Source organism: Ammospiza nelsoni, chromosome 5, assembly GCF_027579445.1.
Source record: "Ammospiza nelsoni isolate bAmmNel1 chromosome 5, bAmmNel1.pri, whole genome shotgun sequence".
In the NCBI taxonomy this organism is placed as follows: domain Eukaryota; kingdom Metazoa; phylum Chordata; class Aves; order Passeriformes; family Passerellidae; genus Ammospiza; species Ammospiza nelsoni.
This window is the reverse complement of record NC_080637.1, coordinates 57,601,392-57,620,462: the sequence shown is the minus strand read 5'-3', so window position 1 is coordinate 57,620,462 and position 19,071 is coordinate 57,601,392. Positions and strand designations below refer to the sequence as shown.

Here is a 19,071-nt window from a genome sequence, read left to right as displayed (position 1 = left end):
CCTGAAATTAAACAGGCTGCTTATTACATTTGTTTTTGGCATACCAAAGTCAGCATAGTTAGCCAAATAATGACCTCCAAACTTAAGGATAAAGCACTTCACAGAAAGAAGTTAAACTGAGGTGCAAGAGCTCTTTGCTTTTGCCACAGCAGAATACAGAATAAAATGCTTCAGTAAATGAACTGAGAGAGGTGCAGGACATAATGGAGGAAGAATTACCCATCACTGAGATTAACTGGTTGCTCATTAACCAGGCCATTCCTGCATATATCAAATTGCTACCCCAGGGTCCAAGGGCAATATTAACATGGTAAGAGAACAGATCTCAAAAATTCAAGCACTCAGCAGTCTGTGCCTTAAGACACAGAGCAGAGGTGTTTCTCTCATACACCTGTTGGAATAACCTGTACAAGCAGAGCATGAATGCCCCTACAGCACAAAAGAAGGTAGAACTTAGATACTGACTGAAATGAACCGATCAATACATAAAAAGAGAATGAGAGGGAAAAACCTGGAGAGATAAATGACTCCATGTATTCCCTGTATCTTAAGACCGCACAAGGTTATGTATAAAGCTGTTGGAAACTCAGAATACCTTTATGGTACCCATTAAAGAAATGTATTCTGTAGATTACTTTTCCAGCAAAGAAGGCAAATAAAGGAAAAGCAGAGATATTTTGATGATATAAAAGGTTAATGCTAGTAAAGCTTAAGTCTTAACCTAAAAGAAATAGCATGACTACACATGAGTCTGAACAGCTCTAGAAGGAACTAGAATTCACAGAGTAAAGCAAAGAAAGGTAAATTCCCTAAGAATAAAAACAACATTAATACCACATTTGCAAATGGAGGCACCTTAGACTGTTCAGCTGACCACAAATATGCTACAACAGAGGGCTATTGCAAAAGCAACTCAATTTCCTGCAATATCCGATCTGAGTTGCTGTTTGTTGTTTATAATGTTCAGTGATTGCTGTCTACTTGAGACAAACTCACATGAGGACTATTACCTAGACAGCAGTCTTCATAAGTACTTTGGGTAAGCATACTCTGTGACTCCACAACAAACCAAATTCTATTGCCACAACACTAACTGCAACTTGCCTTCCCAAAGATGTGCTGATTACCTTGGCTAGAGGACAGGTAGGAAAATCCCTCAACATATGGTGGCTCATTGAAAACACGGCTAGTTTCCACATGGATAAAACTTATACTTTATAGGGGAAAGAAGATTTGACAACCTCAGGGGATTTTCTTCTTGTTTGGTGAGGAGACACATCTTAAGAATCCTTTATATGAGGAACTGTATCCCTGAGAACACATAGTTTTAAAGCAATCTGAATAAACACTGATCATGTTGCAGGTCTCTTCTCTCACCACCAAAGAGTCCAACTCCTACTGCTAACCAAAACACTGCACAGGGAGCAAAACCAAGAGCCATTTCTGTCACAGAAACTATAAATCTGTGCAAGAAACACAGCACAATGCCATAGTGGAAAAGAGCTTTAGCGCTGTCACCTGAGAAAAGCCAAATATCTACAGAGCTCTGATGATCAGAGTGCATGCAGGCATCAATGTCTCTGCTCTCAGTGGATCATCTACCACTGCTGTCATCCAGCCATCAAGATGCTGTGTCTAAGTTAAGGGACTTCCAGTGAAGATCAGCCTCTATCTCTTTTGTTTTTTTGTGATTCCAGGTCTCTTTTCCTCTCCCACTGCTGCCCCTGATGCTGAAAACTAGTAAAGCAGGGCTTCCACATTTCCAGTGTTACTCTGTCAAGCTTTGCCCATTCAGTCCTTCAAAGACTGTGCAGAAGGCAAAGAACTGCACAGGCTTAACAGAATTTCTTGACCAAATTTATTTCAGAGAATTTAGGAGTTCCAATTCCTCAAAACTACAACAAATCCCAAGACACAATTCCCCTTACACAGAGCTGACTCCCTCCTCAAAGCTTCCACAGCTCAGAGAACACTTCCTTGCCTTCAACCAGAAATCATTCTATCAGGATCCATCACTCACTGAGGAACGGGGGGGATAAAATGGTAAATGAAATTCATGCTGGTAAATGCAAAGTAATGCAGGGAGGAAATCCCTTTCTCTCAGCACTGGGCAGGCTACTGCATCTTAGAGAGACAGGAAAGCTATAATGAAATTATGCACATCAGTTCTATGCAGATAGTGATTTAGTACTCAGTAGCAGATAGAATTTCAGAAGCTGATGAGAAAAAAAAAGGGGGAGAAACAAAATCTCATTACAACATGGTATGGTTTTTCTACATCTCCATCTAGAGCTGGAAAAGGACCAGGAATGACAAGGATAGTAAGAGCTGTAAAATGTTTTCTGTATGCAAAGCATTTGAACAGACTAGGAAGATTCAGCTGGGAAGGAATTTGATAAAAGTCTACAAAAATTTACAAGAAGCGTTGACAAACTGAATAGACAGCAATCCTGCATCACTTCTCATAATACAAGAATTATCAGACAGCACTTTGAAAAACAACAAAAGGAGGTGGTTTTCCCACACAGCATGCAGTTTAATTGTTCTCTTTATGACAAAAGCTTGCTTATCTTTCAAGAACAATTCGGCAAATTCTATGGATAAAAACTCCCACCAACAGCTATTAAACACCAAACTGACTCTGCTGCCAGACAGAATGTACCTGTGAGGCAGCCAGCCAGAAGCTGAGAGGGTATATCTGGAGAAATACAATTTCCCTATACTTAGATAATAAAATATCTAGCCCAGGCAATAGTAACAAGCTAGAAAGATGCTTAACCTGATCCAAACATTCACTCCTACACCCTTCTCCTGTGTCATGCGCCCAATGCAAGAGTCACACCAGTTATTGTTTCTAGGAAAGCAGCTATTCCCTTTTGCTGTCACAATGAAACAGAAAAGAGATCTCACTTTTCTTTTCAAGGAACCTAATATTGTATAGATATTTATGCCTTACTGCATCCCGCTGATCACTTGTGTTTTGATAGCTTTATTTTCTGTTGTAGTGTCCTTTATATGGTGCAGAACCATGGAGGGTTTGTGTTTCTGGTGACCTTCAGCTTTGACCAAAAGCTGACACATCACACCACTAAAAACCAAAACAGACCATGCAGAAGAATTTATTTTTAAAATTTTAAGTGTCAGTTTACTACTTCTGTCTTAAAGCAATACATTCTCCAGACATTATTTCATCCTTCTGATAGGCCAGAACTGCTCCCAACTAGTCATATCATTACATTTGCAGAGATCATTCACTCTTGTCACAGAACAAACTTCAGGTTTAGGTGCTGGTTTATGTATGTTAAGGCCTTTCTGTTTAGCCTTGTTGGAAATTCTGGTTCCCATTCACAGGGGAAGAAAGGCCAGAGAAACTGCAATCCCAATTAATTCCCATTGCATCCCTTGTCATTTGAGAAAAATTCAAAAATTCAGGCTCTGAATTTTTGAATTCTTGCTATGAATACTTGTTTTTGGCGCATCATTACATTTGTCAGCAGTAGCAAGCAGTTGAACACAGAGCTCACTTCATTGGGTCTGTTTTGCTACTCATAGCTACAAAACTCAATTTGCGTTACATCCTTCTTCCTGCTCCCCCAGATGAATAAAACCATCATTCTGATGGATTGCACTCAGCTTGGATACAGAAACAACATGCGAGATAATTCGACCTTACAACCCAAGAGGTATTTGTCACAAAATACTCTCTGCACTTACTGAAAGAGGATTTTAAAAATTGTGATTCTATCATAAACAGAGCGATTATGGGCCTAAGAACTGAAGATACCAAGTTCCTTGGGGACCATGTCTTAGCTTTGTTTTCAAGAAAAGGACATAGGTGATCTCCCTTCAACAAAGCTTTGGGGATTTTTTAGTGGTTTCCTAAACTCCTCAAACTCTAAGTCTCTGGCTGTTTAATCATGGAAAATGCTCTTGTGGAAGAGGATAGGATTTCTGAGGGCTTGCAATGATGATGGCTCTGGAAACAAACTGATCATATCTGTGCTCAGCATCTCAATTCACAGGAAAAACCACGTTCTTGTGGAGGGCCCCTCTGTGCCAGATACCAATTATCCATAAGGGTCATGCAACTAACAGGCATTTTTTGTTGTTTTGGCAGCTGAATTGGAAGAAAATGAGAAAAGAAATTAATGTTTAAATGGGCTAAACATTTGTTTGGTTTTGATGCTTGAAACTAAAACACCAGAACAGCTACTTCATACCAGGCAGAAAGGAAAAGGAAAGGAAAAAGCATAGGAATCTGGAAAATGATTTTCCAAGTTCTCATCAGCACTGCCTGAAACAAAACCATTGCTACTGGCCACTTCCCATGGAAGATACAAGGAGGAAGAAGACTGCAACAAATACTTTTGAGATAGAAGCCTGGTTCATTTTGGAAGTTTGTTGGCAGCTGCAAAATGGAAAATACAGTCAATCCCACCCTTGGTAACTAAAACAAATTACAAGATTTCCACTTGCCTGCCTAAGCCCATCTGAAAAAGGATACAGGGCTGACAACACAGAACAGGGAAGGTAGAGCAAATTTAGAAACTAATGAGAAATCTTAGCTTTGATGGTGAGGGATCACATTACAGTTTTATTTACATTATTTATTTTATACAGAGTTTTTAATTGTTGAAATATGCAGGAGGTAGTAAAAACATTGCTTGCCTTCTGTGCCTAATTATCAAAAAAGACAGTAATATAAACACTTAAGTAATAAATCCTCCTTAAGAAAAGTGTTGACTTCCTTGAGAATATTGCTTCTCTTTTATCTTTCCTTGAAAAGCAACTGGTACCAAGATCTGGGGCATTCTATGACACAGGCACAGTACAGGGTGCTCCTGAAAACCATGCTGGGAGCTCTGGCTTGAGGCTTTAAGGTTGCTCTATAACAACCATTGATTTAAGACTACTGGATTAAATTTTAGTCATCAAAAGAGAAAAATAATGCCTTAAATGTTTCAAACTGTGAAGTCTTGTGAACATGCTTATTCTGTATTTAATTTCCATCACTGCAGTAAGTTTGGAGCAATGTTATTTATATTCAACAAAAAGGAATAAATTGCATTATTAATAGTTCTCAGTCACTTGAACTCATGCTCATGCTACTGAAAATTTCCCACTGCAGTCCAAACTCAGAAGGTTTAGGGAGAAGCTAGGTGGAGTTAGGGGATAGTAATCAAGGTTAAAAACTGAACCAAAATTTGCTATAAGCATTAACCTGCTTGCAGTTCTCATCACAGAGAGCAGACCAACAGAGAAGCACAAAATGAACACATGTAATGCAAATTAATTTTAAGAAGAGCTATGTGTGCATGTACATCCATATTAACTTCTCTCTTGTCCAATAGATTTTAGAAAAGAAAAAAAAAAAAAAAGGCAGCAAACTTCAGATTCTGGCCTTAGGGCTTAAATAAGTAATGATGGATAGAACTTTCCCTGCCATTAACATGTCACTATGAGAAAGAAGAGACTGTCTAACAAAGACTGAATTAATGGACTGTGTGACACAGAAGTGTGGAAATGTAATGACAGAAACAGGGAATGGATGGGGCTGGCAGGGACCTCTGGAGATCATCCAGCCCAATCCCCCTGCCCAAGGATCACCTGGAGCAAGTTCCACAGGATTGCGTCCAGGTGGGTTTGGAGTCTCTCCAGACAGGGAGACTGCACAGCCTCTCTGTGAAGCTAGTTCCAGTGCTCTGTCACCCTCATACACACACACAAGCTCTTGACTCCTTCATCACCCACTCCTTGGCAGAGCTCAGCACATTCCAGTCACTCTCTCCCATAAACAGCAGCTCCACCACCTTGCCTTGCCCCCCCTGGCTTTCCTAGAAGGAATGTAGCCATCCCTGACTCTATTTCCACCATTTCTCTGTGGCTGCAATGAGATCGTGGCCCGGTGATAAAGAGCAGAAAGGCAAAAGTAGTACCACAGCTGCCAATTTCCTTCCTCATTAATTTCTCATTGTTATATTTAGCTTATTGCCCACGAGTGCATCCCAGTTCCAGCAGAGTGGACTCAGCAAGGGTCCACTTTCACAACAGCAGCCCTCAGGCACATGGGGCTTGACCCTACTCCCATTCAAATAAACAGGAATTTGGCCATGGACTTGCAAAAGTAGGATACCCATCTTGAAAACAGTTATTTCCTACTGAAGAAAACCCTGTTCAATAACTCTTCACGTGTGCCCTTCTACTCTAAAATAAAGGTGACTTGTTGCAAGACAAGCTCATAATTTATAAACATAGTTCTGTGTATGAGGGTCCTAAAGAGCAATTACCACCAGCAATATACAATATGAGCTGGTTTCTTATGTAAAATTTGTTTCTGAGGTAAACAAACCCTCTGGAATTTCAAGGAGCTGCCTTTGACCCACCCTAGCTGGAAGATGAACAGTGAAAAGAAGGAAGGGAAATGGGAAGAAGAGGGACAGGGCCTGATCTCTGCAGCAGAGGTGAGCATAGTGATTTGTGCATCCTGATGATCTTCCAGCAGAAGAACTACTTGTCAAAAAACACAGGGTAGAAACAGAACAGCACCAAGGCCATGGGACCCTTTCCATTCACCACCTGCCCTGAAGGGGCTGTGGGACAGGATGTGGCTCCGTGCCACTGCCCTGGCCAATGTCCCTGCACTACAGCAATCCCTCTGCCAGCCCCTTACACGATTTCCCACAAGAATTCACAGATTTGCCCAAGCAGGGATGAGAGGGGCTGCAGCACAAAGTAATAATTAACAAATCTCCAATGTGTGTGTATAGAATCCCCCTACAGAGCTGGCTCCAGTGATTGTTCACTTCCTGGCTGGAGCCCAGGTTTCTAAATCCCTGCCAATAGTATTTCTAAAAATGAATTTCCAGCAATATCTGAATCAACAAAATGTTGCCACATCACAACACTTCACAGAGAATCACAATGAATTTCTCTTAAACACCACACAATTAAAAAGGGTAATGAGCATTAAACTGAACTTGCCTCAGAGAAGTGGTTTCAGTACTCAGAGCAGCCACTCACTGATTTCTGTCATGACTTCTGCATTCCAGCCCAAGAAGCCAGTGTTTTATTAAACACTGAACATGTTTTATTCAGGTCAAGGCTCCTTTACCACTAAGGGGAATTTAACTGACAATATGAATGTTCAAAGAATCAATGTCTTGTTTTCACGACAAAATAGAAATGAAACCCCACCTTGTGAAGATGTTCAGTTTCCATTCATTTCCATTCACACACACTTGACAACTCCCTGCTTTGGGGTAAAATGTTCTTTAGGACTATGAAATTTTGGGCTGCAGCTTTCAGGTAAACCATTCAAACAGATTTGTGTTCAAGCTCTGCATTTTGGGATATTTGTACCTTTAGAAATAGAAATGTTTTGTATCTTGAGGATAGGAAGCTTGGTCTATTATCTTGGCAACTTTCTGTCTAGTGATATGTAATGGTCATACTGAAACAAGATATGAACAAAGAACCCTAATTTAACTCTGGAGTTTAATGCATATTGAACGCTTACATTTGCCATTCAAGAAAAAGTGTCTGAAGTGGATGCAATTTCCTTGGAAAAGTTAATCTCTCTAGACTTCTGTCTATATTTTCAAATGTTAAAAAAGTAATTACCTGAAAAGTGACATAAGGGAAAAGTACGTATGCTACATGCTTTACAAGACAAAGCTTTTAAAATTTTAATAAGTATACTAACTATTGGGCAGTAAGTAAAGAAGAATTTAACAAATGTTGATGCTGTTAAGACATCGTGGGGAAAAATGCATTTCGCCAAATGTTCACCACAAAAACAAACCAGTCCAAGATGGGAGATAACCAGAGAAAATTATACTCTGACTACCATAAGCTGAAAATTGTGTGAAAAAGCAGCCTGGAGGCTCTCAAGTATGGGAATGCAACACAAATGGCAAAAGTACTAATCTATATCTTCCCACCACTTCCTTGCAGCCGGCAGCTCTATTTGGCAGAACAGTGCCTTTCTAGTGGCAAAATTGATGGAAGACATGGATTCGGGAAAGAAAGGAATCACAGATATCTAAGAGTTACATTTGGAAATCCTTGCCTCCAACAGCCTTTAGGTGATTCATTTGAACCTCTCTTAAAGAAAAAGCCTGTAACTGGAAAGGATTCATTGCTGTGAAACAGCAACACGGGAATGTCAGTAAAATGAGAGCTGGAACATCTCCACCTTAAAAAAACCCTCATCCAAATAAAGAAGAAGAACAAAAGTTTTAGTTAGGAACCAGTCTGGCTAGAGTAGGACAACTCAGAGCAGAAGAATTGCATTCCAAAGTTTTCCTTAGTAACTTCCAAGAGTCTCCCACACCAGCGTGGAGGAGAGAGGGCATTTTGCTTCTTCAGGTAAATTGAAATCCCACTGCCTTTTCTGCTTGATATAGCAAATCCTTTGTGCAGCAGCTACTACATCACACCTCACTGCTCACTCCTGATATCACCTAAGGGGCTCAAAAGGCATCCATTAGAATAAATAAGATTTTATCAGTAACCTGCTGAAGCCTCAGTTGTTTCTCTGGGCAGGACAAGAGTGGATAATCCTTAACGGTGCTGCCAGGAATGCTCTGAGATTTGCTGCTTGCAGTGCTTGGTCTGCAGACCTGTTCCTGCTAAGAGCTCTGAAGTGAAGCTCAGAACAATGTTTCATGTTCTGTGTTATGTGAGCCTGGTTCTTTATTAGGAAGTTTCTTTCTAGCTACTGAAGTATGTTTAGGAACACATCTTGTTCCTATGGAAATCTGTGAGAATTCTGCCCTTGCCTCCAAATAGAGCAGGAACAGACTCCCTGTCTGCAACATCAGACATCTTGGCATAAAGTGAGAAAATTGGGAGGGCCTGCTAAACTTCACTGGTGTGGAAAGGTCAGCCTACAAATGAAGGGACTCCCACAGGAGAAGCAGGAGGGCTGCAGCACATGCCAACAGGAGGCCTCTCCCTGCCTTATCCCCAGGGAAAATCCCAATTTCAGTCCCTGGCTCCTTCCCCCGCCAGCCCGTCCTGGCAGCTGAAAAGGCAGAGCAGCAGCAGCATCTCATGGCTGAGGTGCTGCTGAACCCATCACTGAGCAATACAGGTATGGGAGAGAGTTGAATTTCGAAGTAATTTGAGCTGACATCTCTATTTTACAAGTAGCAAATACACCAAGGTCCAAAACTTCCAAAACTACTTGGGAGTTTGAGGATGTGAATAATCAGGCATCTCAGAGATGGGGGAGAGACATCCCTCCAGAATGCATTTTTTAAAACACAGATTTCTTTGGGTTGTTTCAAACTTGTGCCTTAAAAGCCTAAGTAATTTTGAAATTATTATATATGGTTCATTAAAAATATGGTGAGTAAGTGAAAGGCCAGAAAGGAGCTTTTTTACATCTTCACATTTAAAAAGGTTCATTTTTTAAAAGAATAAAATGACAGAAACAGGAGAGTTTTACATTACCACTGGTATGTAAAAATACAGTCTTTGTTTTAAGTTTGGCCATTAAATTCTGATGAAAAGCAGAATTTAGTCTACCATATATAAGAGATATCACTTTAAAAGTCAGGTTTTCATCAGCAAACCTTTCATACTAAACAATCCTGCCTCAATCTAAAAGACTGGTTTATCTGAAGTATTGATTACTAAGGTGATTCTGAAATGAAGACCAAACTAAAAACCCTATAGCTAAATCAAGTACACCACCATTTGAAGTATAAACACTTTACAGAAGTGTACAAAGAATACATCTGAGCTCCTAACTGGAATTACAGAAACATTTCTGATACCTTCCTAACACCATTACTCACTCCTGTCAAATGAGGTTGTGCATTTTATAAGCTCAAAAAGTATACCTAGAAACTCACCGGCCCAATCCTCTCCTAAAAGCCAAAAACCAAACACACATACACAAAAAAAAAAAAATTCACTTTGGATATTTAGTGCTGGTTTCTGCCCTTCACAAGCCCCTTGCTGCCAATATGCCTATTTTAAATTCATAATGGCTTTATTTTTCCATCCAGAAAACCAGCACATCCAACCTGACAGCAAACAGGAAAAGCAGTGGTTTGTTGTCACATCTTTGGAGTACAGATCTGTGAACTTTTTCTCTGAAATCTGTTTCCTTCAAATATATTCAGCAAAATGAATGTTAAGGAACCAGCACTGAAAGTAATTCCTCACAACATCTTCATACTGATCTCACTGGTGTGCAGATGCCAGTGACCAAGGCCTGAGACAGGAAAAATGTCAACTACCATTAGTTATTGTGCTGCACTAACATTTTGCTACTTCCCCAGAGATCTCTCTGGGCACAATATATGCACATGGCACAAGTCTACAGTCCAAATAAGCAGCCCTGAATGATGACGAGTGACTTGGCCAGAGCAGATCAGTTACCAAGAAAGGAGCTCAACTGCCTCCTCTAAATAATGGTCCAGTACTTATTCATCCCAGGTGTGGGACTACCAACACCAGAGAAACAAAGAATATTAACTCTATTTCCACATGACAGCAAAGTTTGAGCAATAGGCTGGTTGAGCAATTTGCAATATCTTGAATATGAACACCATAAGAAGCATTTTTGTTTATAAAAAACAGTGTACATTATATCCAAGTTACTTTGATATAATGTTGAGTAAAACACTAATGCAAACTAATATCATTATCCATATTTATAGACTTAGCCTTCATATCTATTTACTTTTATCCCACTCCCTGAAACAAAACCCCTTTATCAGTGACAGCTTTACATACTCAGATGCCTTCTCACAACCTTAAGTGATTATTGTTCTGAAAATATCTATAAAAGCAATAAGGGCTTGTTACAAATTATCTTTCTTGCTGCCTGTTATCAGTCTTAAAAACTAAAATTAAGATTTTTTTTTTCTCCCTCCTCATGGCACTTAGAGTCTGAGAAATGAACTGGAATATCTGTTGCTCTTACTACTACCAATAATAAAAGGCTGAGCTTCAGAGATGTGAAGCACACAGTAAAACCTAAATCACTTTCCCTCTTCTTGTATTGACTGTGCAGCACTAAGTAGTAAAAATGTAATTATTCAGCATGGAAATTTAAGTCAATGACATCCAAAGGAGACAAGATGACAACTAAGATTTTTGTTCTTTTCTTTCTTTCTATTAATGAGATTGTCATTAAGTTACTTTACTGGTAACTAGGGGCTGGTGATGGCCCTCCAAGAAATATTTTCAGAGAGGTATCTCACTACTGAGTTGCTAAAAAACAAAATACAAAAGCCAAGAAGTATTTCAGTAACAATACCTTTAAGGTATTTCAGTAAAAGTTTGAAACTTTTTTCAAAAAGTGGTTTGCCTACTCTAATGCATTTGGAATGAGGCAGATGTTTTAGCACTTTGCTGGACTGAGCTGAGGACAGACTCTTTCTCACAACATGATAGAGACAGTTATTTTATAACAGTTTATTCACTGAGAAGGAGTGTTTCGAGACAGGAGAAAGAATGTATGCTTCATACAGAAGTTCCCCTACTATTATAACTTCCTACTCCTGTAATCTGAAACAGTCACAACTGAATGTCTCTCGGGCAGTATTTCAGAACTGAGTATTCTAAAATATTCCTTACACACTCCCAATGCTTCTCAACATAACACTATATTAAACTGTCTCTTGCAAAACTATGAAAATTTGCAGGAGAGCTTCAGATGTTTAACCTATCATATAGTTAAGTTAAAAGTGTGTGCTTGCTCATTCTCTCTAAAAAAAATATTTTAAGTCCCTTCTCAGGTTGCAATGCTAAGGCAAGTGATCAAGACTGTCATTCAGTTTCACAGCATTTTCCTTCCTTACTCTTGCATCTTCTCACTGGAGGTACACTCTTTGTAACAGTGGATATTCCTACAAATTTCAAAATGCTAAAGACCCTAGTTTTTACCTGATTCTGAAGATGTTAACCCAGGAAAGCATTTTAAAACATGGCATTAGAACCACTGTTTTCAGCTGGATGGTAACAGTTCACATCTTTTGAGGAGCAGGGGGACTGTGATATGTTAAATAAAGACTAGAGTTAAAAAGGAGGATTTTTACCTCTACCATTAGGGAAAAGGAACATATAACGTATGTTCACTCCTTGTAACTGAGGACAATACACTCATATACTCGGTTTTAACACTACTCCATTTTAGATAAAGCGCTTTACTTGATTAGCTCGGAGCAGAAGTGCAAGTGAACGACATTTCCTTTTGCTGAGCAGAGTGGGGTAGGAAGAAGTTAAAGAGACCTGTCAAGGTCACACCACAGCATGATGAAAAAGTTACAGAAGAAGTCACCACTGATTCCCAGCTCAGCTGTAGCAGAGACTGCAACATGAAGCTCCTCAAAGGGTTCTGTTCTGCCAAATGACACACAAGCAGAAAGATAAGTAACATCAACAGTTTTTAGCACTAACATGTCTCAGGAGTACTTTGAACACGAGACAAGTCAGACCACGGCTCAGTTTGAGCTTTACAGCTGAACGAGGTAATGCAGCAGAACAAATACTAAGAAACCTTGTATAACTCTCACACTTGCTCAATCACATCCACGTATCGTTAATTAAGTGGGGGGAAATTGTGGAGCGTTGGAGAAAAAGCAAAGAGGGGCCACAGGATCACTCAGGGTTTATTTGCTTGTTTCTGTCCCCGATGACAAAACACGGTACTAGTACGAATAAGAAAAGAGAGAAAATCGGGCAAACAGATAACCCCGAAGGCTCCGAGGGGTCCCGTTGTCATGGAAACAAGTCGCCGCTAATGAGCTTTCCACGGCATGAGTGATTAATACCCGAGCCTTGTAAATAAATATTGACGCCAAGCGCAGCCAGACGCGCAGGCGGCCACTGGCTCGGGGCGAGCAGCAGCGCAGCGCGCACACGCCGCGGCTCCCCGCGCACAAAGGGGACCGCACAAAGTTTCCCGAGCGCTGCTGCCACCGCGCTGCGCGGGGGAGCGACGGCACAACGCGGGCCGGGCCGGGCCGAGCCGGACCGGGCGCTCTGCCCCGCTCCTGCAGCCGGGCACGGTGCTCGCCCACCTCCGGCAGCGCACGGAGCAGCGCAGCCCGCGACCGCCGCCCGCCCGGCCCTGCACAGACAGACACACAGACACGCCAACCCTCACCTTGCGCTAAGTCGCTGCCCGCGCACAGCCACTTTTCCCGATAGTTGCACGGCGAATCCACAAAGGAGAGAGCGGCTCCGGCGTGTGGCCGGGGACGGCAGCGCCGGCACCTCCGACCTCGGGGAGCAGAGCGCGGTGCTTCAGCCGGCGAGCGGGGGGACGAGACACCGATGCACAGAAACTGCTGCCACCTCCCTCCCCGGCTCCCCCATCCCCTCCTGTCCCCGCCCGCTTCTCCACCTTCTCTCTTCCTCCCCCCACCCCCGCTCGAACCAGCTGCTCTCACTCCACCTGGGGCGGCTCTCCAGGTGCCTCCCCGCTCCCACACGCGTCCCCTGCCGCAGCTGGAGCTCCGGGGCGGCTGCTCCGCCTCTCGCCGCGTTGGCTCCGCTGTCCCGCAGGGAAACTTCCCCAGCCCCCGGCGCTCATGTCCTGCACGGAGCGGGCTCCTCGCCGCGGGCGGGAACATCGCAGCGCGGAGCCCTGTCCCAGCTCGGGGGCAGGCAGAGCTGCCCGGAGGTGACCACTCACCTCAGCAAAGCCCGGCGGTACCCTCCCGGCATGGGGGCGGACGCGGCGCTGGCGGCATCGCCGATGGAGGTGAAACCTGGCGGGGGCGCGGGGCGCTCCCCCTGCCCTGCAGCTCCTGCGGGGCTCCCCGGGGAGGGACGGGATGCGCCGCCCGGGCCCTGCCGGGGCGCTCTGCGGTGCCGCCGCCCTCCCGCCTGAGCTGGGGCGAGGATGGATGAGGGAGGGGGCGCTGGCAGGGCGGGTGCGGCCGGAGCGGAGCCGTGCGGTGCCGCTCTGCGGTGCACAAGGATCGGCTTGCTCCGGGCAGACTGGGCTCTGTCACCAGCGAGCGGGTGGCTGGGCCAGAGGCGACAGTGCGGCGGCTTCCCCAGGGCTCCCAGCCGGCCGCTGGTCCCTGCCCGTCTCAGACCAGGGCCCGCTCCCCTCTTCTTCCCCTTCCCGTACGCCGCCCTCCCCTCCCAGTCGTTACGAGGGCACCGGGGATTAAGTGTACGTTCAATTTTAAGAGCATTATATTAATAAATAGCGATTCGGTGATTTTAAATTACTCTGCGAGCATCCATCCGGCAGCCTGTTAAGAAGCAATCCCCTCCAGGCACGGCTTAATCGGAGGGATCAGAGCGCGGGCGCCGCGTCCTCCGGTGCCTCCAGCGGGGCTTGCCCAGGGAGCTGCGGCCGAACGCGCACCTGCTGCGGGGTTCCTTAGGAAAATTCCTTACGGGAGAGCCCTGCCCGGCCCAGGAAGGCGGTGCTGCCGGCGGGAGGGACGGAGGGAGCACCGGGAGAACCCCTGCCTCCGCCTGGGAACGGCCCTTGAGTTTGCCCCACGTCTCACTAGAGACTAAACCAGCCCGGTCTAGGCAGGTCTTGGCGGTGCAGCCGGAGTTTGGACGCTGCAGAAAGTGCATATCCTTAGAGCAGTGGAAATCTGGCTGTTATACTGCGTGAAGCAGCGGACGCGCGGAGAGGCAGCGCCGTGCGAGCCCCTCCCGGCTCCTCAGAGCGATTCCCGAGCTCACCTGCGCACCCCGCGGCCCCTCGCTGCTGCAACTGCAGCCCGCGGCTCCAAGACGAAGGCTAAGGCAGCTCCGAGAGGGCAAGAGGAGCACAGACACTGATTTGAGGGCTCAGCCCTCAGAAGATGGCTAAAGCCTCCCTTTCTCCCCCTCCTTCCTTTTGCATCACACCTCCAGAGCCCAACAGGTGGTTGTGACCTCAGAGAGTTCTAAGCTAATCTCAGTGATGTCTGTAAATGACCTCTCGCATTAATTCACATTATAAGAAAAAAGGATTTTTCATTTACATTTTAATGCATAAATCATGCAAAGTAGGGAGCTCCAGACACTGTTGCAAGAGTGATGACTCATGCCCACCACATGTACATTATTTATTGTCTGAGGATGGAACCGTGTTTAAATTAGGCTGCTTGATAACCTAATCTGAATGTTCTGAACTGCTTCCCTATAATTATGTTCTGGAGAAAGTAAAGCATAATTTCTTAACCCTAGTCTCTCTCCCTGACACATTTTAATTCAGAGACTTCTATAGAACTACATGTTTTGAATTTCCTAGCAGGTGGAGTGCTCTTTCTGCAGAGGCACTGCACGTGGAAAGGAACAATCACAAATGTACTTCTCAGATCAGGAAGGAATGTAAACTATGGCTTTCTGCACATTAGCAGATAAAAACTGTTAAGTTCAACAATTTCAAACAGGAATGAAGATACCCTGCCAGCTTGTGCCAGTTTCTCATACTGGGATGTCTCATTACACGGCTGTGTTAAACTAGGCTTCACCATCCCATTGGGACTAATTCTCTTCCAGACACCAAAACCAAACTCCTTATGGCTAAGTGGGCTCTGTTATTTTTTCATAGAATAATTACAGAGCAAATAAATGGTGGACCACCAGTTCATCTCTTTGTTTCCTTCTTACAGTCCTGTACAATTGCTGATTCCTCCATTTTACTAAACCTTGAGAGTACAAGGGCAAAAAGCTGTTCTGTTCCCTGTTCTTCATTTGTTTTTCCTCTTTCTTTTCAAGCAGATGGTATCAAGGAAGCTCTTCCCACACATACACAAATATTCAAAGCCATTCCTGTGAGGAACTCAGGCTTCAACTACTCCTTTTGTTCTGTTCTTCTCTTTCTGTGAGAGTGACACACTCTCACCCTCACCCATTTCATAGTTGTGAGTGACCAAGGGAAAAGCTATGGCCTGAGTCTCCTCTAAATATGAAATGAACAATTCTGTGGTACTCATGCCTATTTTGTGAGGAGCAGATGTTTTCCACTGGATAAACGTGTGAGGAGAAAGATCAGGATGGAGAGTGTTTATTTTTGCTTAATATTTTGGAGGAAAGAGAGAAATACTGAACTTCTAATGGTTTGAGCTTTCAACTGGCTGTTCGTCAGGTCCCAAACCCACAGGGCTGAAACGCTGCAAACAGTAATAGGGAAATGCAAATTAGGACAAGAAATTAAAATTAAATCCTGATCAATGATTCTGTCATCCCATGCTAGTGCCAGATGCAGCAACCAAATGCTTGTGTTCCAACAACCTCATCATCATCTGCTTGATGTTGTGTGGCTCTTCTTTGCAGTAAATATAAAATAAAACTGATCTTATATTTTAGCGAGTTGGTAGACACTTTCTATTTTCTAAAATATCTACAAGTCTTCCCGCTCTAACACTCCTGTCTCATCAAATAAAAACTGTTTAAAATCACGATTTCTGCTATGGTGTAAACTTCAAGTACCTGTCTCAGTGTGGAGGGTGACACCAAACAGAAGATGGGTGATTTAACTATCACTCTTGCCCAAACCTCTGTTGGAATTGGTGTTAGGATTCAATGCCACTAAGTGTGGCACTGTTCCCAGTCAAGCCTGTACTGCTTCAAGGTTTCGAAGTTAAAGCTGTATATAAAAATACAAAAGATGGTTAGAATCCAAGAAGTGATCATTTGCTTAATGTGGTATAAAGAAGCCTAAAATGGTAACCTCGTTTGGGCTTTATTTGGGACAATAACACAGTAAATAGTAAAATAATGAAAAATAGGATAAAGCTGTTATTCAAAGAATCTTTTTTTCTGTCTTCTGAAGTTACAGAAAGGCACTACTTTAAAGTACACAACATATGAGCAGTTCATTTTCTATTTTAGCCCTTACAGGCCAGCTCTGCTGGCTCACATAAGCTCCCAGGGAACGTCCCACTGACTGCAGCAAGGACAAGTTCACATCCCAGGCTTTACAGTACAGATTCTGTGCTGAAACAAGTGTGTCAGGGGCCAAATGCTGCAGTGACCGGCAGGCATGAGTTATACATGAAGATAAGCATGTGTCAAGCCCTTGTGGGTCTGACCCCAAATTTCTTAGTTATTCATCACTGAAGATGAAAAGCCAAAAGCCCTATTGTTTCATCCTGGGAATTCCATGCAGTTTCATCCTCTCTATGAGGATGAAAAACTTCATGTTTAACGTAAAGTTTTTCCTTGGCAACATCAAGAAATCTTGATAATGCATTATATGCACAGAAGTGCAGCATGTCATATCGGATTCATTTTTGAAAAGGATAATTCATCTTCTGGCATTCTTAATAGTTTTTATTGGACTATTATGACATGAAATGCACAGCTTCCGTGCAGTGTTTGGAAAATACTATGAGTAAGACAGTGTTTTAAATATTGTTTCAGTCATCTTTCATAACTCATCTTTAAAGGTCACCTAGGGGGAACCTGCATGGGTTTTCTTTCGTGAGGGACTTGCATGCAGACAAGGTGCATTAGATCCTTCCAGATGAGAAGTGTTGGCATCTGGAGTGAATTAACAATCAAAGTGTGAATGCAAAAAGGGCAGTCCAAACTCAGGTGGTTTGGACATGGCCCTGGCTACCACATGGTCATTGATGATTGCCAAAGATGGTTTTTCAAATCTAAGTGTCAAAGAAATTACTCAGGGACAGGGCTTACTTTACTGTCCAGGCTGTATGTGTGTATAAATATATGTATGTTTCATTTTCAAGAAAAAAATTGTATTTAAAAAGTGGATCAGAACCAAGAACCCTGGCATAAACATTCTTGAAGCTGTGAATTTGGAAAGACCTACCTATAACATAAATACTTGGATATTGTTTCAATTAGCTGAGGTTTCCAAAAAGAAAAAAAGAAGGAAAATAACAGACACACAACAATAATTAATTATAGTAGTGTAAGGACATTTGTCTGTGTGATTTGTGTACACATATAGGCACATATACATAAATATACATTTTCAAGCCCACATTCAGGGAAGTAGAGTGGGTCACAACATTACACAGTGCAGATGCCACTCCATGCCATCTGATGGTAAGGGGTAGGTCCACCCCAGAACACACACAAATGTGTGGGATTGGCATTAATCCTGTTATCCCAGAGGGAAGGACGTTCACTCTTCCTCCCAAAGAGCAGCCCACCGTGAATTCACCAAGCCCTTTCCTCCACCTGATTCCTAAGCAAGCCAGGCTGCAGCACCTCTCTCCTCCTCATATGCGCTCCAGGCAGCGGCTGCTCAGAAGAGCAAGAGGGGAAGGGAGCTGCTTTTGTGTCAGCAAATCAAAAACACTGCTTGCTTCTGTGTGTAGACAGTGGGTTCTGCTACAGCGGCTGACATTTAAAACACATTCACACTTGTCACAGAAATAATACACAGTGTGTGGATTGTCCCTCCCGAGCACAGCAAGGCCATCACTCTCCCATCTCTCCTTTAGATGCTTTTTGCTTTTTCCCTGTGTCTGATTGCTGAGGAAAAAATGTGTGTCTGCTCCCAAAAGGTTGGTAACCTGCCTGTACTGTTAGGCTGTGCTACCATGCATGTGTAAAGAGAGAGGAGAGAGCTGGAGTGGCCTTGCAGTCTGGCATTAAAAGCAAAGGTGCCCCCACAGTTCTCTGCAAAAGGACAAACCATCCCTCCGAGTCATTCTACACCCAGCAGAGGAGTTATCAGTTCCAAAAGAGTCTAAGCTGGATGGGACAGGGTAATTTTGTGTTGGAAAGGAAAGGAAAGGGAAGTTCTGGGAAGGGAAGTTCTGGGAAGGGAAGTTCTGGGAAAGGAAGGGAAGTACTGGGAAGTTCTGGGAAGTTCCAGGAAGGGAAATTCTGGGAAGGGAAGTTCTGGGAAGTTCTGGGAAGGGAAGTTCTGGGAAGGGAAGGGAAGTTCTGGGAAGTTCTGGGAAGTTCCGGGAAGGGAAATTCTGGGAAGGGAAGTTCTGTGAAGGGAAGGGAAGTTCTGGGAAGGGAAGTTCTGGGAAGGGAAGTTCTGGGAAGTTCTGGGAAGGGAAGTTCTGGGAAGGGAAGGGAAGTTCTGGGAAGTTCTGGGAAGGGAAGTTCTGGGAAGGGAAGGGAAGTTCTGGGAAGGGAAGTTCTGGGAAGGGAAGGGAAGTT

General features: G+C 43.4%; 1 protein-coding gene across 2 annotated transcripts in view; it reads right to left on the bottom strand.

Annotated features, from left to right (window-relative positions):
• The window catches only part of SHISAL1 (shisa like 1), a 72,938-nt gene extending 59,618 nt beyond the window's left edge, over positions 1-13,320 (bottom strand). For both annotated transcript variants that reach the window (XM_059472488.1, XM_059472487.1), the window contains exon 1: positions 13,127-13,320. The gene's annotated coding sequence lies outside the window, so the exon portion shown is untranslated. The remainder of the gene's footprint in view (positions 1-13,126) is intronic.
• Positions 13,321-19,071: the final 5,751 nt, after the last annotated feature.